Here is a 22,424-nt window from a genome sequence, read left to right as displayed (position 1 = left end):
ACCTCCTGGATAGTTATGAGGTTACACAACCTTCCAGGTGGTAGTGGTATATATTGCCTTCAGGATTCACTATTTCACTGGGTTCACTAAAGAACATGCTAAAAATTAACTTCCCTTTTGGAAAAGACTAGGTAGGTAGTTTTATATCCCATGCTATTTTTAAAAGGAAAAAAAGGGATGTGTTAGCATTTTGTGACAAGAAAAATGGATTCTCATATAAATTCTTTATATAGAGAAAATCTGTAACTTAATTAGTTTATTTAGTGAATTTAAGTATATTTACTTATTTAGTATAATTACGCTTTTAGTTAGAATACAGAACAGACGTGACTTTCCTTTCTGCTTAGTCTCTATTCCAGCGTTTCTCAACCTTAGCAAGTTTAAGATATGTGGACTTCAACTCCCAGAATTCCCCAGCCAGCATCCTGGCTGGGGAATTCTGGGAGTTGAAGTCCACATATCTTAAACTTGCTAAGGTTGAGAAACACTGCTCTATTCTGATCCTATATATTCTTAAGCCTGTTTTTACAGCAGTAAAGATCAAGATAAATTAATATCTTATGTGCCTGATTTATATCAGGGTTTATGCGTATGAAGTACAGGACCTAACACTCAGTGCCATGGAAAAGACCTTTAATGTGATTATTTTTTAATGAACAGAAATTAGTTGATCCAAACTAGTCGTGCTGCCCTTGTGCCTTCATGTATATGCTTACACTCTGGGAGTAAAATGCCATATGGCCACCTCTGCAAAGTGTGACCTTAATAGTTACCCTATATGCTGCTGCTTAGAGAAAATATAGGGCTCCAGAACCGAAGTACCTAGCAATACTTGGGATAAGGGTTAATCTACCTACAGTGCAGGAGCCTTGTAATCATCATTAAAAATGAATTATTACTAAATGAATATGATTATTGAATGCTCAGCTGCTAAATAAAATATTTGTCCCTTCCACCCTTCACAGGCAGAAAAAGTAGGAAGCAAATGTAACCAATTATGCCTTCGGCAAAGTGTAGAATATTCATACTGGATGGTCTTTTGCAGTCTCATTATAAATAGCGCTTGTAATGAAAGTAATTTTCTTATTCACAAAATGCTGGGACTGGACTTCTGAAGAAATGTGGTTCTGCCAGGACGGAAAGAATATCTTTTATCTAAAGTTGCTTGGATCCTCCCTACATCTGAAGAATTGCTGCATATTTATTGCACAACCAAACAGAGCTAACTGGCAGGAATGTTTCAACAGATGGTTCATCTTAAGATGTGGAACTTACATTTAATTTTAGAATCTTGGAGGATGGTTATGGCATGATCTGAAAAAAGGCTGCACTTCAAGGTTTCCTAGTCTGCTGTTTGAGGATTTTCTTTTAGGTGGCTCTGTTGCTTTCTAGTTTTGGCCTGAAGAATTTATATCTATTCTGACTTTCTCAAACAATAAAAATGTCTTGTATTTTATTCACAGTTCTGATAATGTAGATAGAAAATAATATTAAAAAGTAAGACTATATGTAGAATTCTATTGCTGTAGTTGTAGAATATATTTTAATATGCAACATAAGAGCAAAAGCTTGTTCTAAGTGAAAGCAAGTCTCCTTTGGGTTGAATTTGATTCCTGGTGCCATCCACATAGTTTTCTTGGCAACAATACAAAAGTGATCTTTTGCCTTCTTCTGGAAATATTTTCAACTTTTAGACCTAGTATTCCTTGGAGGTCTCTCATCCAAGTACTAACCAGGCCCAATTCTGCTTAGCTTCCAAGCCCAAAGTCATCCAAGTGGTTTTACCTCCTGAGAGATCCAAAACCTCTCTATGCAAAACACATCAAAATGCAACCTTGCTGGAGCAACAATTGTACAAAGAGAATTGCCTCATATTGTTGTCGTCATTGTCATCATCATGAACAGACTTATTGTGGATGCTTTCAGACAAGGTGTTTGGTTATATTCAGTTGATTATTTCTATGCTAGACCTTTCAGACTGATTGGATTTAATAGGAAGTAGATGTCTGGCTGAAGCCAGGAGGTTGTAAATTCCTCATTGAGGAAGGAGACAAAGTAGCACTGATCAGGTTGGTTATGACCTACCTACTTTTTGATCTAGAGCAAAAAGTTAAAAATACTGTAATGAAAAAGCAGCTGCCAACATCCTTTTCCTGTTCAAGATGCTTGGCCGTTGATCAATTTCAGGTGCTTTTAGATGAACATGATTTTCTGCATTTATCACTAAAATTTCAGGGCCCATTTCTTAGGACATAAATAGCCATAGTCTATTTCTGAGCTCAGATCAAAGTTCTGGTTTTACCCTGTAATGTTCAAACATTCTTCCATTAGGTTACTAGAATGACACTCTTTTCTGCATCTACTTATCTGGCTCCCAAATCATTGTCCAAGACATTCCTCCAGAGGCTTCCATCAAAATGAAGAATGGTTATTAGCTCCAACAGTCTTTTTGTTGATGGTACCCTATCGGTAAAATCCTTTTTCCAAGAGGCCCAGCTGGCAACTCTATTTATGATGCTTCCAGCAATAGGGAATGCCTTTTTGTTTTCCTCAGGATATTAGCCGCGGCTAGCAATAAAAGATAATTTATACATTTTCATAGTTATATTTTGCTGCCATTTTTATTATAGTTTTTATTCTTCGCTGCTGGCATTTTCATGGTGTTATTATATATGTTTTAATCACTGTTTACTGCTTTGTATTTTCTCTTTTGAATTTACCAGTACATTGCCCAAAGAATTCAGGTTACTGGCTCATCTAAAAGTGAAAATGTTTATGAATACTTTCCTCACAGCAATTTCCATTATCCTGTGAATTGCACAATCATTCCCTTGCTACACGCATCAGATCTATCTATCTGCCAGCCTGTTTGCGAAGAAGTAAAAGCAGCATGCAGGAAACCAACAAACTCATCCTTCTCTAGCACTTTAGTGTCAGTTGCTTTAGAATTTATCTCTCTTTTTGACTCTGTCATGGAGGGAGGAAGGGAGGGAGGGAAGGAAGGAAATGCTACAAAAGCAGACATTGCTTTCTATACGAGTGAAGTGGCTTATGGAAACAAACTTACATCTGCTGTTGCCATAAATAGTTTAGCTCTTAGTCCCTTGTATAATTACTGTTGTGTGGCTTCTCTGCCTTAGCAGATTCATGCCAAACCTCTATACAGGTAGTGCTCGCTTACTGACCATCCATTTAGCAACTGTTGAAAGTTATGACTGCACTGAAAAAGGAGATTTACGACTGGTCCTCAAAATTCAGGCCATTCCAGGACTCCCGTGGTCACATAATCACGATCTGGGTGCTTGGCAACTGGCTCACATTTACGATGGTTGCAGCATCTCGCGGTCATGTGACCAGCAGGGAAAGTCGCAAGTTATTCCAGTAAGTCACTCGCACCCTGCCCCACCCAGCAGGAGCCACCTCAAGCTCCACTGCGCTCACACCGTACCTCACAGGCCACTCGTGCACCCTCCCCTCCTGGCAGCAGCCACCCCACCACCCTTGCACCACAGCCCCTATGCCACATGCCTTACCTGCCTGTCAACCACCTAGGACTCGCTTAACAACCTGTACTCCTTACTTAATGATGGCAACATGGAGTGCCAAGATTGCTGTCACTAAGATATGCAGTCATGTGACGTTGCACTTTACGACCGCATTGCTTAGCAACAAATTCCAGTCCCAATTATCATTGTTAACCAAGGGCTACCTGTAAGTATTTGCCTACCTCCAATACCTGCTAGCTAGCAAGAGCTTATAGGAGTTGCAAGCCTAGCAGATCTGTAGAGTGTCAGGTTGGTGAAGGTTGGCAGGGATCAATACATGCATCCCAAAGAGGCTGATTCCCTTTTATGCATTAATCACTTGCTATAGCAACAAGTATTGTATTGTAACATCAAGTCCATATGTGGAATGGAGACATCAGATCAAGCAGTGTTTTTATTTCCCACTGGAATGTCTTAAGTCAGCTTACACATTGAGTGGAGTTTTCAGCCACTGAAATGCTTCAGTGGTATTCTTAGATGCTCTCAGTGCATTAAAAGTAAATTTTATATATGTCATACTTGTTCTTAATATACAGTTTAATGCTGCAAAAAACCCCAAACCCAATACTAATTTATTTATTTTGTTTCTCAGCCAAAAAAAAAGTTAATACATAACCACTTCAATAGCTGCCTTCATTATGTTAAGTTTGCCAACTTACTCAGCCATCACTTTGTGTACAATAAGTCACCATAAATTATTATATCACTAGTCTGCACCTGGGAAGTCAACAGAAGTTGCATTTTAAAAAGCTACTCTACATTCCCAGTTTCTAAATCTCATTTTGAAGGATACTTATGCACAAGGAATCAATGTGGAGAATAATTTTATTCCGCTAAAATACATATATTAAAAAAAGAGTCTTGGGAATTGAAAAAAACATCCTGGAAGAAGGCAAGGGCAAATTGTTTCCACATTGTTGCGAACAAAACTACCTGGATAGGCCCAGGAAAGCACCAGGAACTGAGCTTTGCTAATAGCTGGGTGCTAAAGTGTTTGTTGCAAAGGAAGCGTGCAGGCTGCTAGTGTCTTAGAATAGAGGGATGCTGTTTTCACCAAGCCTGGAGATGCTTAATTAATGGGGAAAGGTCTCTATGCTGGCAACAGGAGATTTATGGAATTAGGAATGCAGAGATTTTGTTGGCTCAAGGGCTGCACCAGGCATTACAAAAACTGATAGGACACATTTTTAGAGGTTTGAGGGAATCTGAGGGGAGAAATGGATGCCTTAAGCCTCTGTGTCTACTCTGAGACCCAGAAATGATGCTGGCGAGCTATATGTGGCTCCTGGACTGCTCTTTTTGCATCTCTGTACTGGATTCTCCTTATACCTTGCATTTATGGCAGCAAGTTAGGACAAACACCCTAATCCTCTGAAAGCCATAAATCTTGTGGCAGAGGGAGTAAACCAACCTATATTGCTTTTGCCTACTGATCTAAGTGACTTAATAAACAATTCCATTCAAAATTAACTGGTGAAATGCAGTGGCTGATGAAATGCACATTGGAAAGTAGATTGAAGAGCTGGATGTACAGCTGGACTACTTTTCATTAAAACGAAGAGGCATTTAATATATAAATTCACACAGAGAAAAATACTCTGCTGTAATTAAGTTAATGAAAATATTATTATTATTATTATTATTATTATTATTATTATTATTATTAAATCTTTATTATGATCAAAGATTAGAAATTGTTCACAACACAAAAATAAAAAAAATAGAACTGTTGACCTAATAAATGTCAGTTGATAAGAGGTATCTTACTAAGGGGAAATTTAAATTATAAAATATAAATTATAAAATGATTTATAAAATGAAATTAAAATTAGAGAAATTTAGATGTGTTCAGTGATCTGTTTGGAATGGAGAACAGGAGAAAATATTCTCATGAAAAAGTTTGATATCTTGGAATTGTCTTTCTGGAAAACTCTTGGAAACAAAGATAAATATTGGTGTTAACAATATTTCTTGATAAATTGAGACTAATATAGGATTAAGCATTTGGCACATGTGCTCTAGTTCAGGCAGCAACTGCAGTTTGAGTGCCCTAGTGGCAAAAAAGGCATCCTCCTAGGTTTAAAGGCCAAAATACAAAACCATCTCCATTAGCCAGGTCCATCTAGAGAAGTGAAATACTTGCATCTTTGAAGGGAAGACTAGGCAGAGGGTAAGGTTCAGGCACAAAGATAGGAGAAACAAGTGATACAAAAAGAAAAGGATCACCTCTTCATCAATTCCATTGTCTGCTGGCCACAATGAATATCCTCTTTGCCACCCCCTGTATATTTATTGACAACAATCTGGGTGCTGAGTTTTTATGAACTTGTAGCTCAGGTAGTTGAATGAGTACGGGTAGTCCTCAACTTACGACCACAATTGGGACCAGAACTTCTGTTGCTAAGCGATATGATTGTTAAGTGAGTTTTGTCCGATTTTACAACATTTTTTGCCATGGTCATTAAGTGAATCCAGCTTCCCCCATTGACTCTGCTTGTTGGAAGCCCCCTGGAAAGGTTGCAGATGGCAATCCCATGATCCCAGGACAATGCAACCATCATAAATATATGCCAGTTGCCAAGCGCCTGAATTTTGATCACATAACGAATGCTTTGACAGTTGTGAGGACCAGTTGTAAGTCACTTTTTTCAGTGCCATCATAACTTTGAACGGTTGTTAAACAAATGATTGTAAGTCAAGGACTACCTGTAAAGTTTTTGGCAGAGTTTGAAGGCCAGATTCTCCAGTCAGCCAAATGCTCAGGAGCTATGTACACATTGTTAAAATTAACTTGCTTTATATGGGGTGGCTTTAATATCTAAGATTGTTATCTAATCATAATGTTCCATGCTCTTTGTATATTTCCAGGGGAAAAAATCCTTTCATCATCACTATGACTGGCATCTTTCCAGGTCTTGGCAAACTGTAGTTCCCCATACTTTGAATTTCCCTCTTTTTCTACCGAGCAGAGGCTACAGGCAATTATTAAATCTTCCCATTCCTATAAATCACACATCCTTTGAATAATTATTCTAATTTAAATAGAATTAAGGTGATGCTGCAGCATTAAGTGGAAGCAACTGATGGATAAATCCTTTCATCCTGTCAAAAGATACGGGTTGCTTTAGAGCTGCCTTGGGGACTTCATAGGATTAAGGGGGCCGCTAGTGGCATCAGTGATTCTGGCTTCTTCTAAAATCTCAGAAATGGCCCATCAAGAAACAAAATGTGGCTGAAACAAAATGTGGTTCAATAAAACAAATAAAAAGTTGAAATTACGATGTAATGCACTTCCCCAATACAGCTGGCTTGCTTACAGTTTGTCAATCTAACAGGCTGGCTTGTTAGAAAATATCCTGAAATAAGTTTTCAGTACGTTCAGTAGTTCCAAGTGTGTGTGTGTGTATACATACATACATACATACAAACATACTGTATGTGGATAGAGAGTGTGCACGCACATTGGTTAAAGACTTTAGAAGTGTTTTTCCAAACTTAATTTTCTTGGTTTCATAGGGATTGTGGACAAGAATGGTTTTCCAGCCCTGCAAAGCTGACAGATGGACTCCGATTCTCTGCATAACAACTTTACTAGAAATATGCTTAATTATGTTTTGTTTACTTGCTCATACATTTCCTTTTGCACTAGCAGTGAACCAAAAGCTGCCAAACGCACGCAGATATATATATATATATATATAATTGAATTAAACTTTGCAATAGAGTCATGAAACCAGAGTTACGAAATAACTTTAGTTTCCTGTTACACCAGTAAATTATAACTAAAATTATATTATGTAAAATAATCAGCTAACATACAACTGTGATCATCTTAACTCAGGCATCCCAAATCTTTTGACCTGTAGATGCATTAGAAATTTTGAGAATATGTTGAAATGGCTGCCAGGATGGGCACGGCTAATCTTGAAAAAAGTCACTGGAGCAGGAGCACCCAGCAGTGAACTAAGAGCCTGGCAGGCATATCATGACAGATCCTGTTCCTAGTGACAGAAGTTGCATCTTACAAAGAGTCTCTTCGGATACCCTGTCATGGCTTTTGAAAATGGATATAATCACACAGGCTAGAAGACAAAGTAACTCCATAACCTGTGTAAGTAGTTTACCATACATAAGATTATACTGTTCTAATATTCTGGATCGTATCACTTTTCCTGGAACTGTTGCAGATGGAATGACAAGTTTTCATGTGCTATCTCAGATCCATCAAGTAATTGCATGGAAAGTCTCAGTTGCTAGTCTTAGTTGAGTTGGTGAAGAATGGAAATCCTCCATGCAATAATAGCATTCCTTCCTAGTAAACAACCGAGATATATTATGACAATTTAATTGGCTCTTGAAGTACTAAACATAATTTAGTTTAAATTAATGAGCAAGGTGTCATTAAAGCTATTTTAAAAATGATGAACTATTAGCCAGCTTGATTTTATCTTACCCTTTTTGTTTGGTTTTCTAAATGTGTTTAAACCTTAAGGGCCAATAGAAGTTCTAGAAAAGTACAAAATGCAGTCAAATAAAACAAGAATTTTTTTTAAAGGGAGCAGTAGCAGTGCACACACTTTTCATCAGGTCCATCATTATTCCAATTGCCAATGGGTTCCTGGCCCGCTGCTGATCTCAGGATCTGGAAGTGACTGTTTCTTGCAAAAGGGGGTTCCATACGTGCGCCGCTGCTGCCGATGGTCCTGGTCTGGTGGCAGACGCAAAGGTGTTTACAAGCTTCCTTACAGTTCTCGAGGGTTCTCACTCACTCACTGTTCAGTAGAATCTCTGGCCGTGGCTGGTGTCAGAAAAAAGGATCTTAACTCAGCAGCGTCACTCCATTGTTACAAAAAATTGTAGTAACCAAATATAGTAACAAAAAATACCGTAAAGGAACAGTGTGGTTGCCAGTTCAAATTTTGCTTCTGCCATCATCTTTTTAAAGGTCCTTAAAGCAACCTCAGCTAACTGCACCATGGAAATGCTGCTTCTGGCTTATTTAGAGAGTCAGTTTTAGGGTAACTGAAATAAGGGTTGAAGTTACACACAACATTGAAGCAGAGCTCTTGATAACCATGGGTTCTTATGGATAGAAATACACTAAATACATACATGAGATAAACAATATTCTTGGATTAGTGTTTTTTTTTTAATATTTGGTTTTGACTATACAGTTTGTTTTCTAGAGAACAAATTCCCATAGTATACACAGTCTTACAGACAAGCACATACCTTTGTATATACTGAGGCCAGAATTCTTACAAGCCTTATCCTTTTAATAATTCTGATATTTCAAATATCTGATTTTTTTTTAACAGTAATGAGGTCTAAAGTGTTGCTAGACCACCAAAGAGAAAGAAATCCTACCTACTTTGAACCTGATGACTGTGTTGTTGGAATACTGAACCAGATAATATGAAATGTAAAACAATCCTTTTACCTGTATTTTCAAAAAAATAAAACAATTGAAGAAAGAATTATTGCATAATTTAAAGGCAAGGGGAGAGTGCAAATAGTATATAATATTACTTTCCCCAGATTCACTTTAACATTTGAAGTTTCAATTAAGATTAATTTTCCAATACCCATATCAGAGCTAGCAAATTCCTTTTAAAGTAATAATGTTAAGCCTCCTTTCCTCCTAATAGAAAACTCTGTACTTGCACAGCAAAAGAGGTTATAAAATTTACTGCAATATAAAACCGCAGTTCTAGGAATAGTTTTCTAAAATTACTTATAGAAGAAAAACCTTTGGGCACATCCAATATAATGATTGCTTGCATAGTGAGGCAGCTGCTTTGTTACAGCCCTACCCTAGGAAACTCAGGGACGTGTAGGAGGAGCCCAGTTTTATTAGTGTTTATTCCTCCAGGTATTCAAGATGGTGTACATAGCACACTCCCTTCATTTTTTTTACAACAATAATAACCCTTTGAACTAGGTTGACTGAGACAGTGGATGGCCCAAACCCACCTAGTCTGTTTGTGTTTGTTGAAAGAGGAGCTGAACCGGGTCTCCCTAGTCTGATACTTCACATCAGTTTTGCCATTCTGCATTTTGCCAATTTATCCATTCTGCTTGGATACCGATGCCATTGGATACAATTCTGTACCTTTCTACTTGATATGAGTTTGGGAAGGCAGCTTTCTTCCCAAGGCAACCACTGTACAGCCAGCTAGACTGCATCCTTGTTCATGCATCCGTGTTCAAACTCATGATTGGTATAAGTCCCTGTTGATATATTATGACATACTTACTTGGGGATGTTATCTAATGCAACTAATGACAAGTTCTGACAACATTAATTCTGTCGTAGCCCCTTCTTCTCCAGTTTGGCCACCCATTGGATTCTTGTGTTGTGTTCTGCCAAGAGCTGGACTGGATTGGTTTTATTCCCAAGCTGCAGCACCGTGCATACATGCCTGCAGAGGTCATGGGTGTAAAGCAGTCAGGCAACTGAAGGTGTGTGGGCAGCAATAGCATAAACATGAGCAGCCTAGGCTTGCCGCTGCTGGAAATAATGAGCTCTCCACTTCAGGTGGGCTTCTGTTGTTTCTCAGAGGAAGTGGAAAAATTTAATAGCTGAAGCACAAGAACTGGACCAAATCCACCAGACAATATCCTGTCTTTACTGTGCATGTACTACTAAAAGCTTTCACAAAAACTGCTTTTTGTATGCCACATTCTGGGATTAATCCTTGCTGAATTGTAGTAGTTCTCTTCATTGCTGGATGTGTCCAACATGCAATAAACTTGAAGGTTTTATATTTCACGAAGATGAAACAAGTGGCTTCCAGGTAAAACGGAACATCACTTGTCAACCTAAACAGTGTTTCATGTCCTTCTTTTTACTGCTACTATGAAGGCAACACACCAAAGCATCAAAACAATGTCATTGGTGGGTCATCTGCTTCACATGTGATAGCAATTGTGATTATAATTTAAATACAGCGCACTGCTGTATCCCAAGATATTATAAGCCAGAAGGATAACATTCTGGCAATGTTTTAAACATCTTCCCCAAAATGAAACAGGAGAAGGATATGTATAAACTTCCTGCTTCCTCATAATCTGTGGTGTGCAGATAACAAGTCCACTTCCTGCTTTTCAGTCTGAATTTTGAAAGTCATGTCTTTTTTTTAAGTTAACAATATATTACCATCTATTGCAACAATTATTTTTTCCTTAAAAGTTCACTGTTAGGACAGTAGCATAGCAACCATGGCTGAGAAAAGAGAAAGGTTCCTATAAATTATTTTCTGTCCAAAGAGCCTTATTTATTCACAAGTTTAGGCTTGCGAATCTTTCTACAAATAATAATTTGCTTTTACATTTAGGATACAAATGGAATTACTGCTGTGATTGTTATAAATGAACTGGACTGTTGCTTCCATTTTAATCACGCTAGTTCATTCCAGTAGGAAAACAGAATCATGATGATCATCATCATCATCATTTTATGACTACTTTTCCAAAATTTGCTGGATTATCCAGTTTTCTTCTTCCTGTATGAGCTTCTAGGTTTCTGGTTAGGTATGTTAAGTCAATGGGGTGCTGGTGGTAAGAATCTAGTGAGAATAGAGATGACTTTTCTTCCTCTGGTACTTCAGCTTTTCTGGAATGAATTTCAAAGCACTAACTTTTATCTTCAAGGTTTTTGAGGAGAAACACTTATGGATTGAAGGGAAGAAAGCTTTCTCTTCAATGCACTGCTCTTCTTTTCAACACTTTTTTCCCAACTAAAACCTAGTAAACAGCCTTTGTGCTCTTGCAGAGTTACATATTCACAGTAGATTTTCCCAAGTCTGGTTGGAACTATAACCTTGCACGTACTCACCTGAAAATCCCCAGCCCCCAAAAAAGAACACATGATGATGATGGGGCATGTGGTACTGGGCAGGGAACCAACTGTTCTTGCTTTTATTGGGTTCAGTCTGTTCGTTGCTAACTCTAAACTGTTCTATTACAGGATTTTCTTTTTGGGTAAATGGGTTCTTAAGAAATCAAAGTTTGTAGTTTATGTATAGTTAATTGTTATGACTAAGCTACTTTTGATCTTTTCTTGAAAATAGTCTTCAGTACATGTAGACATCTGGTAAGCTAAAGTATAATATTTGGCATGAAGTGAACAACGCTGGAGGCATGAAGCATTTTCCCACACCTACACAGCGTAAACAGGGATATACAGTTGCATGCAAAGGTTTAGATACATCTAATTAAATGGTATGTTCTGATCCCTAAGGGAACAGAAGCTGCAATAATCTCTATGGCCACAGTGTTCAGTGATATGATACTCCTTTATTATGTTCTTTTACCAGACGTTAAACATCTTTCTGAAAATGTGAATGCATATTTACTATTTATGTGCAGTTATTCATCTATTCAAAATAAGGAAATAGTGAATATGGTAGATGCAGACATTTGGGCACCCTTTCAGTCAGTACTTTCTAACACTTTCTTTGGCAGAAATAACAGTTTCCTTGTATGATATGCTGTGCTTTTAATCTAATTGGTATAATTGAGAAATGTCAACCACTTAGAGTCTTGGGACTGAAGCAGTACAAAAGCCCAAATAAATAAGTACATCTGTAAAAGATGTACAGAAAAGGCATTAATCCAAGAAAGGAACAAAAGCCCCAATTAACCCTGTATCATTTGCTTACTTGAGACAAAGCAGATTGGAGTCTCTCCCAGGCATTCTAAGTGTGGGGAAAATGAAGTTAGCATAGTAAAACTCTGCAAGAAACTCTGTTCCTTCTTTTTGAGGTTCTTTAACTTTTGGCTGTCTTCATCCAAGTAAAAGAATAATACTGCCCATGCCCTGTAGGAATCATTGTCCAAATAAAAATCAAGACCTACCAATAAAGTATAATCAACAATCTGTATTGCATGCATAATCATACCTTTGTGTACCCAAGGAATGGGAAATTCCTACAACGTAAACCCGGAATTGAGAATTCTGCTTGTACAAGCTCATCATAGGTCCAGCACAAAAGCGAGGCCACAATTAGATCTGGTCTGTACCTCAGAGCAGTTGAGAACTGAGAGCGTTTTTTGGTGACAATGGTAATTGAATTTGTTGTCGGTGTTTCTGGGTGGAATTCAAGCTGCCAGTAATGTTCTATGAAGGCCTACATAGTTTGAGACCTGGATATCTCTGACATAACTTGTTCCAAATAGATCTGCTCACCCTAAGGGCACTAATAAATACTGGATTCTAGGTGTCCCCAGCCTCTGCAAGATGTGGCAAGAGGGGACTCACAAGTGGGCTGTCTCTTGTAGAAAGCTTGTGAAAACCTAGCTGTTTAAACAGGCATTGGGGGTAGGTGTGGGTGTTGCTTATTAGGTTTTTATAATTATGGCTATTGTTTTTTATGTGAATGTATTTATTGATTTTTTTAAAAAAAATGTGTTGTGAATTTAGCTTTTGTTAGCTGCTTAGATTCATATTTTGATTGAAGCAGCATAACAGCATCTGTAATAAATAAATAGTAATAAACTTCCTGAGTAAAATGGTTCAGTTGTTACTAATGCAATGGATTCAGTTTTTCTTTTATGTTCTCCCCACCCTCCAAATCATTCTTGACTCTTGGCAACTACACAGACAATTATATGTGGTTTTCTAGCAACAGAGGTTTGCCACTGCTTTCTTCCTAAGGCTGAGAGAAAGTGACTGACCCACTTGGCTTCTGTGCCTAAGACAGACTAGAACTCAGCTTCTAGTCCCACTTCTAGTCCAGCACTTTAACCGCTAGACCAGACTGGCTCTCAGTAACAAGCTAAACTGTGACTAAAGGAGAGCTGTTCTTTTGCCCTTCCTTTCCTTAAGCAGAATTTTTATTTCAATTTTTATTGGTAGAACCCAAACTTGGGAGGACATATTTCAAGTGATCGATTTGAGGTTCACTAAGTAATTGCAAAGGATGGCAAAGCAGCAAAAGGAAAAGAGTATCTTTAGGCAGCCTTCCCATGATACCTTCCAGATGTGTAGGACAGTGATTGGGAATTGAAGTCACATCTGGAGGGCCACAGGCTTAGAAAGAACTGTATCAAGTCCGCAACCTACCATAGAGCAAATTGTGAAGATAATTAGTTTGATGAGTGTTAAAGACTGTATTGTCGAAGGCTTTCACGGCCGGCATACGATGGCTGGTGTGGGTCTTTCGGGCTGTGTGGCCGTGTTCTTGAAGTTTTGTTTCCTAACGTTTCGCCAGCACCCCGGGCACAGAGAGAACTGCTCCTGTCTGTGCTTCTGCACTCTGAAGATGCCGGTCACAGGTGCTGGCGAAACGTTAGGAAATAAAACTTCAAGAACACGGCCACACAGCCCGGAAGACCCACACCAGCCAACAGTGTTAAAGACTCTTTCCACCAGACATTTTAGTTTTCTAGTATTTAGCCAGTATCCTTCCTCTTTTCTTTCTAAATTTTAATTGAAAGTTCAATATATACTACAACATTGAAATTCCACTACATAGAAGTGTTTAGGCTTGTGTGTATGTCAACAGCCTTCACAATATCTAGCTTCAAGAAGTTTAAGAAGGGGGAATCTGGCAGTGAGGGTTATAAACTTTGTGTCAATGTACTCTTTTTATTTTGTTTTCCTAACATATTGTTTCCACATCAGATTCCAGTGATCTAAGTTGTTGGTGTCTTAATGGATAGAGTAACAATAAGAACCCTTATCTGTCTGTTAGCATAATAATATATTACTTAGTCATTAACCTTGGTGTCCAACCTGCTTTTATACGTTATGTAAAAAACTGAATATGACAAGATAGTAAAAGTTAAGATAAATCAGTTCAGCAGTTACAAGTCAGTTTTATTACATGCAACAATAACAAAGCTTTCTTAAAAGTAAAAGGACTAACAGTACCTGATACAGAGATCAGCAATTCTTGCCTGCTACTAGATAAGAATTAAACATAGTTGGAATTTTCAGGAAGACCACTGACTCTAATAACTCATATAGTATTAATATATGGTGGTTTATATAGATTTCTGTCAGCCCTTCAAGATAGACCAGATTTGAACATCAAAGTCATGAATACTAAAACTACTTTTATTATAGGGTTACAGTAACAGAATCTTGCAAGTCAGATTGTGCCTCCCCCCCTCCCCTTGACTTGGGGAGGTCAAGTCTGAGACACTTTATCAAATTCCATTCCTGCTCTGGACTCCATTAAGAGATACCAGAAACACCAATATATTAAAAATATTGATGTTTAATCCCTTCAAATATTGTCCCACAAATTAATTTCTTATCATTTTCTCTTCATCTCCACTCAGAAACTCCTTTCCAAGTTTAATGCTTTCCTTCAATTTTAACACCATAGCTTATCACTTTTTCTAAAAATACAGCAAAGAATCTTCCCATATCTTAACTGTAGACAAATCTTTAAAGCCCCGTCATTCAGTCCTGGTCAAGAAAAACCCATTAAAAGCTACTAGAAAAAACATCATATATATTTTAACCTTGATCGAATAAGCCAACGTTATAATCCTTTTTGTTTTTAAAAATATTTGTGTTTATTCCTTTTAAGTAATGTCCCAAAAGCTTATTTCTTTTATTTACTTCTTTATCTTTTCTCAGGAACTCCTTCATAAGTTTAACAAATTGCTTTTGTAGGTCCAAAATAAGAAAGTTGTCCAAGTCACTCTTTTGAGTTGAAATCCACACATCTAGGTCACTCTTCTGATTTATTATTTGTGTGTCCCTTTTAGCTATTAAAACTTCAGCTGGTTTCATTTTAAGTCCTGCGTAGCATCTTTGTCAATATTCTTATATCCTGACATTTTAAAATCCATATCCAAAACAACCTGATTCTCAGTTGGATCCTCTTCTATCTCCTCTTTTAAACCCACTTTTATAGTATCAGACAACTTAAGAGAAAGTTCTGAGTACATTGTTGCCAAATATCCTTGAATTCTTCTTTTCTCCATTCTGTATTAGTGGGTCTTCTCCTTTAAATATAATTTTTAGTTCTTTCTGGTTGCCTCTAGTAACCAGCCTTCAAGACCTTCTCTTACCATGTTTTTCTCTAATCCATAACATTTTCCCATGGAAAGATTTCTTACACTTAACTTCAAGAACTTCATATATTTTTAATAGGATTTTAAATAAACCACAGGAAGGATTCTTATAATTAGTTTCAAAATCTTATTTCTAGTCAGTCTAGCCCTTTAGTCCATTTATAGTTTTCCAAAATCAACGTTCTAATCACCCTTTTGCTGCTTATTTCCAAATATTTTTTTTTTCTTTTAAGTTCTTAAACTTACATGAAACTTCTTTTGTTGAGGATTGAAGGAGAATCCCCCAGTGTAATGAAACTTGTCTTTCTGAGGATTCTTAATATCCAAAAAGCAATTTACAAGCCATTTCTGGAAGTGATTAAGAGAGGAAGTGGGCGAGCCCAGTGTCCCTTTGAAGGCTCCAAACTGCAGGTTGGGCAAAACTGACTCTGCTGGCTCCCAGAGCTCTAAAACCCTCTGGAGACCGCTGTTCTATGGTCTCGTCATGGGGAGCATCTGTGTGGAGCACTATGGGTGATCCCAAGTCCTTTCCTTTATCCAGAGAGGAATTTCGAGGCGCCGATCCATTCATCCGCTCCTCGTTCTGCCGCAGTCATCGGCTCCACTAAAAGCAAAGCCGTCTTCACTCCACCGTTACTTTCGTGGAAGTCTTTGAATGAAGAGTTATTGCTAACCCTCTTACTAACTGGGATGCCTGCACAACTATTTGCTACTTTCCTCCAGAATAATTGGGCAAATGTATTACTATTTTCTTTATCAAACCAATCTATAGGTTTTAATGGCCTGGCAGCTATAAAAAGTGTGCCCACCCTTTCATGGGTTTCATTCAAATACTTCATTCATTCATTCATTCATTCATTCATTCATTCATTCATTCATTCATATATATATATATTCAATTTCCAACCATAAATGATTCAGAGTAGAGTGATAATCCTCTAAAATGGCTGATTCTTAGATGCACCTAAATATTAATTCTTAAGAGTTGTGTGGCCAGTAACCCCTAATACCTCATGCTAAAAATTAACTGTCTCTTTGCATGGGACTGGGGACATAGAACCATACTACAGATCAAGTTCTTGGCCTCCCCACTGCCCCAGAAAGCAAGGTAGTTCCAAAGTTTCATCATGAAGATTTATTGAAAGAGGATAGAATAAGATTACAAAAATCTTATTAACTGGATTGTTTGCCCCCTTTAGAATTCAACAGAGTCACAGTTATGAGATGGGCAGTATATAAATTGATTAAATAAATTTCCCAGACTAACAAGAGGCTGCTCTCTTAACAGATAATGGAGGAGTGTCTACCTGGTTAGAATCTGCATCTTCTCTCCAATTCTACACTTATCATTACATTATTTTTTTTTATCCAGTCTTAAACTACACTGCTCTTAAATACCCTATATAAGTGTGGATAAGAATGAACCATATTCTCCAGCAACACACCGTGAATTATGTTTTATATATGCTATAACACTACAATTCAAAGTGGGATTTCTATGATTTTCATGTGGTGATAATTTAAAAGTTTATTCTATGACAGCTCTAGTATTAGCTAGAGTTGACTACTATGTCAGTTCCATAATAACCATTTTAAAAGATGCAAATGTTACATGGCTGGAGACTGAAAGTTATAATTGCAATAGGTCAGTGCAGTCTTCTATCAGCCTGATGCCTTCTTGATGTGTTGGAGAATTCCCACAATTTTCCAGACAAGAGTCTGAGAGAGATAATGCTATTTTTGATTCCCACTAATGATTATGTCAGAATGAAACATTATTTCAGTCTCTCTGCTTAAAATGTGAAACCATTTGATTGTTAGAAGTTAGTTATTTCATTTTTCTTTCAGATTTTCTTCCCAAAGGGCTTCCAGGATATTTTTAATTAGTGTTTTTGTTTCTTAAAAAACACAGTGACCTTTACAAAAATATATTGCAGAGATTCTTAATGGGCTTAGATATGAATAAAGTTAATATACAGCAGCCTCAATTACATGTAGCTGCAGAACTAGCAGAAGGAATTTTTCTCTACTTTATTGTTAAAATTTAGCCATCATGTATTATACCTTACTGCTATTTTCATTGGTTATAGCAGATTGATAAAAAGCAATTATTATAGCTAAATGTAACAACAAAATTCTGATTATAATTCCTCTCCTCCCTCAAATATTGGGGCAATACTTTTATGAGGCCAATTTGAAGTTTGCAAAAATAAGCAAATCTTTATCCTCAGATCTCTTTGTTAGATGCAGAAACCTGGAGATCTTGAAAATTTGCCTATTTTTTGTGACCTATTCTTCTAATCAGTGCAGTTTCCTTGCTTGAACTGTGACTGGAGAAAAATATTAATCTTGCATGAGATGTTAATGCTCAAATATTGCAAAGAATGAAATATATAGTACATCCAAGGATTTCTTCTTTATTAATCAATATAATGCACTTCTTTGAATTAGGGCTAGAGTTTATGATAATAAACTCATGATACTCTCTTTTTTGTTTCCAAGTAATGAAACCTTAGATGGAATTCTGTGTGATTAGAAAATGGAACATATCCTGTAAAATAGTACATTTAATATACAATCATATTAAATAATGAAATTGCTATTACTAATTTAATTCCTGCCGGTGATTTTGCATATGAAAACAAAAGATGCTTTGTATAATAAATGTGTGTGTGCGTGAGTGTGTGTGTTTGTCCACATGTGTCCCAGAACTAAATATGGCTTGTGTAAATAAGTTTGAGATAACATGTAAAGGTTGAAGCTAGTGAGGTGGAATCAGTGAGTCTCGCACCAGAGAAAGCCATTTTATAAACAAGGGACAGATGGGAGAAATCTTCAAGGCTAGCTGAGAAATGAGTAACCACACAGTCATTGACCTGAAAGGGCAGGAGAAAGAAACTCAGGATTCAAACCTTGGGACTAACTTATATCAGGGTTAGTATTCTTGAGTATTATTAGATGGGTCTTATATGTATGGCTTCCTAATTCTCTGCAGTAATTCTATTTATCTAACTTGGTTTGAGGAATGCAGAGCTAAGAGAAAAAGTAATCCCTCTGTCTGGTATGAAGCTTTCACTCTATAACTCTCATCAACAATGGTGTGTGATTGCTAGAGCTGATCGGTGCTGTAGTTCAGAACATCTGGACTAATCTTCCCCAGCTCTCCAGAAGGGTAGACCAACTCACCAAAGTCCTAGCTGGCATAGTTATAGCTAAGAACTCTGGGAGTGGAGGTTCCTACATCTGGAATTTGTGTCCTCATGAAGAGCTTTGGATATATAAAGGCTGGATTCTTGCAAAAAGGATGATTTTGTATTCTTGGAAGGATATTTTTCTTAGATATATGGCTTCTTCAACAGTGGTTTAAATGAAATGAGATTTATCAGACTTGTTCTTAATTGTTATAATTTGTATTACTTAGCACTTGTAGTGATTCAAAAGTTCAATAAAATTGTATTTAAAAACCAGATATTTTGCCTAACCTATGAAAATAACTTCCTATTGTAATGCATCCTGTGATGAGTGAGGGATGTACAGAATTACATTCTTATTTCAAGTAAACCTACATAAAAGTATAAGGTATACTATTAACAAGATGGTCCCACCCAATGTAAAAAAAAAAACACCCATTAAAAAGGGCAAAATCTCAGAGAAAATTATTCCAACTTGCACACAGACTGTACCTATACTGAATGCATAAGTATACTATCCATGTGAACCAGCACACAGCTTTCTGTGGTTAGGTATAAATGGAGCTTATAAGGATACAAATAGCCTTGTACATCATTTGCAAGAAAAACATTTGAAATATTTTACAGAAGTGCATTGAAAGCAGGACTTTGCCTAGAAAAAACGATTTCACTCAATTGCCATTATTTATTTTATTTATATATATATAAAATAAAAGATTCAGATTCAGGTTGCAATTCTATGTTTTCTTAGGGAAGAAAGTCCTAGTGTATAATGTGTTTGGTTACAATAACATTGTGTGGAAAATTATGTGACATTAAGTAGCATGATTATTCTCTCCATCCTATTCTTTGTTAAAACAAACCAAATATAAAATACAAGGATAGTTTGTATTTTTAAAGAAAACTGTTTTTAAATGAAATATATTTTTCTATATGGTCCCAGCCTAATTTAACAGAAATTCTGCATTCATTTGTTTCAGTGCCTAATACATTTATTCATTATCCTTGAAGACTACTGACTTTGTATACATCTTACAGGGTTATGGGAGTTGCACAAATGGAATACAAGCAAATCTGGGTATTAAAATTTTTCTTATGCATTGCAGGGAAGATTGCAATGGCAATAAGAATATGCCTGGGGAAATTAATAAATGGAACACTGCTTGCATAGCTTGTTCCCTGCCATTGATTTTCTCTTGAAAGTAGTTGTCCTGCCCATGATAAATATTTTCCCTCACTCTCTTTGCTCTAAAACACATGTCACGGAAAGGGGAAAACAGTTGCAATGAGGGAAGTTCATCTTGCAAGGAGAATTCAATTTGTGGTGGAGGAAAAGTTAAGCACTCTTCTTTCCTACCCACTGATTCTACTTTACAGGATTCTCTGGTTATTTCAGCAAACATACTTTTGGTGAACAGAAATATAACTCTACCCTAAGGTTTCAAAGATAAAATCACAGCTCTTTTCCAAGACAGCTGCTAACACTGAAATGTTTTGAACCCATTTCTAAGACTTATTCCAACTTACTAATAAGTATTTTTCCCTCTGCTCTAATTCTTAACAAATGAATTCGTTTTTAGCTTCGTATCTTTTCTAGGCTCCTCAAATGAAACTCTTGAATTTGAAGCCAAACTTTTATATCTGTTTATAGTGCTTTCAGCTTTCCAAAAGCTGTTTTTTGTGTTGTTCTAGGGCATTCTTACCCTGTTTATTGACAGTCATTGTGAGGTTCAGAAAGATTGTTTTAGAAACCATACCATATTTCAGGCTGGTGTAACCTAGGAAAGTCACCTAAGATGCTCAGTATAAACCGATGCAGAGGGGCTCTCAGCAGGTCATCTAGATCTCCCATCACCACAAATAACTGGGCCTGAAAAAATACACATACACACTCCCAACCTACATCCAAGTATGTCTCCCTTTCATAGCATCACCTCCACTGTCAGACAAGGCACAGTGTTTATTGAACTGAAAAAACAGGATTGAACCATGCTTTCCCTACTGTATAAATACCTCCACGCGCTCTCTTGCTGCTTTTCTAGTGACATTAAGAATGTTTTTGTTTAGCGGATTGATATTAAGTTAAAAAAACAACTTGGCAGATGATTTTTTTTAACTTGAAAATTGAAACCATTACCCTAATATAGCTAAATCTTCTCTTTGGCCCACAACTTTGTTTTAATTTTTGGAATGATTGTTCTCATGAGATATAAATGTGTGCTTTACTACCTGAACCTGGCTTTCCCTGTTTCCCAATCCTTCCATATTGGCTGGAAATTATATGAATTGAAATGCCACACATTTGAATGAGACCAATGCTAGGATGATTGATACATCACCCACTTGCTTTTAGGAGCCTAGCATATATTTAAAACAACTTAAAAAAAAATTCACTCACTAGCTCAAATCCTATTGATTGTTAGGGCTGTCCAAATCTTTCAGAAGAGATCTTTCCAATAGTTGGGTACTAACATGTAGCACATCTCTTCAAAAGCATCCATGTTCTTTTTCAGGCTCATGCAGTTATTTCTTGGGTATGCATAGTCATTTCACTGGGAATGCTTTTTCAAAGTGGGTCCCCCCCCAAGTTACTCTGGGTACTCAGCTGTTTCTGGGAAAAACACCATTTTCTGGGGGACACTTTTCAAGCCAGTGTTTGCAAGGAAGGTTTAAATTAAAGATCTAGAAAGGCACTTGGAGACTTTCACATGTTTTGAGATAGATTATAACTGTCTTGGAAATTCTGTATTAGCTGAATCTTCTGGACTCACTCAATATTAGGAAATATCTGGCAAAAAGCAGAAATCTGAAAACTTCCCCAACACAGTTTCTGTCAATGTTTGGGAGTATTAGTGAGTGAACAGCAAATACATCCTTTTTAAAGAACAGAAATGCAATACAAATAGGATAGAAATAAAGGGCTTGCTTTACCAGAGTTGATACAGAATTGAAAAATATACATGAATAAAGTTGGAAACAGTAACAATATAATAAAACTATAACAAATAAGGTAAGATACCTTTGAATGTCCTCCTGCATACAGATAGACATATTTTCATAAAAGTACAAAAGGAATATTACAGAAAATGTTTTGAACCAAAAGATAAAGGGAAACACTCAGTACAAAACAGGCTGAGGACATCCAGGCAAGAATTAAAGTTTATGAATTAGAATATCTGCTTCTCCTAAAATTACTGCAGAGTCAAGATGAGATACACATATTCCCATTTACAGGCAAAACAAATAGCAAAGGAAAGTATTCTCCGTGGTTCAGACATAACTTGTACAATAACAGGAATCTTGGGTCAGCTGGTGACCAGAGTCACAGCAAAAGCAGAGGTCCAGAGCCAGGTGGGCAGAGCAGGATCAGCATTTCAAACACTTGAGTGCAAGTCTATCAACCTGAGTTCTCTTGAGCTGAAGCTTTTATACAGGTAGATGTTAGCCCCACCCAAGCACAGCTGGTTTTCATTAGCTGACAGTGGGTCTGGTGTTTCTTTGGGAGTGGGTTAACTCTTTAGGAGACATTACTCCAAGTGAGCATAGCCTAAGAGTTGAGTATTCCTGCAGTATACTTTTTTAAAAAAATCTACCCTGGGAAAGCAATGTTGGTTTCATGGGTTAGAGAGTTGCATGACCATTTAGGATTCAAGAC

General features: G+C 37.0%; 1 protein-coding gene across 4 annotated transcripts in view; it reads left to right on the top strand.

Annotated features, from left to right (window-relative positions):
* Positions 1-22,424, top strand: part of HPCAL1 (hippocalcin like 1) — an 86,081-nt gene that overhangs the window by 39,558 nt on the left and 24,099 nt on the right. For 2 of the 4 annotated variants that reach the window (XM_007423602.4, XM_088136184.1), the window contains one exon: positions 7,412-7,656. The exons of the other annotated variants lie outside the window; for them this stretch is intronic. The gene's annotated coding sequence lies outside the window, so the exon portion shown is untranslated. The remainder of the gene's footprint in view (positions 1-7,411; positions 7,657-22,424) is intronic. 4 annotated transcript variants of the gene reach the window in all.

The sequence above is a fragment of the Python bivittatus genome, unplaced genomic scaffold, assembly GCF_059951505.1.
Source record: "Python bivittatus isolate LINGU-HERP-01145 unplaced genomic scaffold, Pbiv_v1 ctg000020_np1212, whole genome shotgun sequence".
Lineage (NCBI taxonomy): Eukaryota > Metazoa > Chordata > Lepidosauria > Squamata > Pythonidae > Python > Python bivittatus.
Note: the sequence above shows the minus strand (reverse complement) of the source record. Positions and strands in the feature narration are given on the sequence as shown.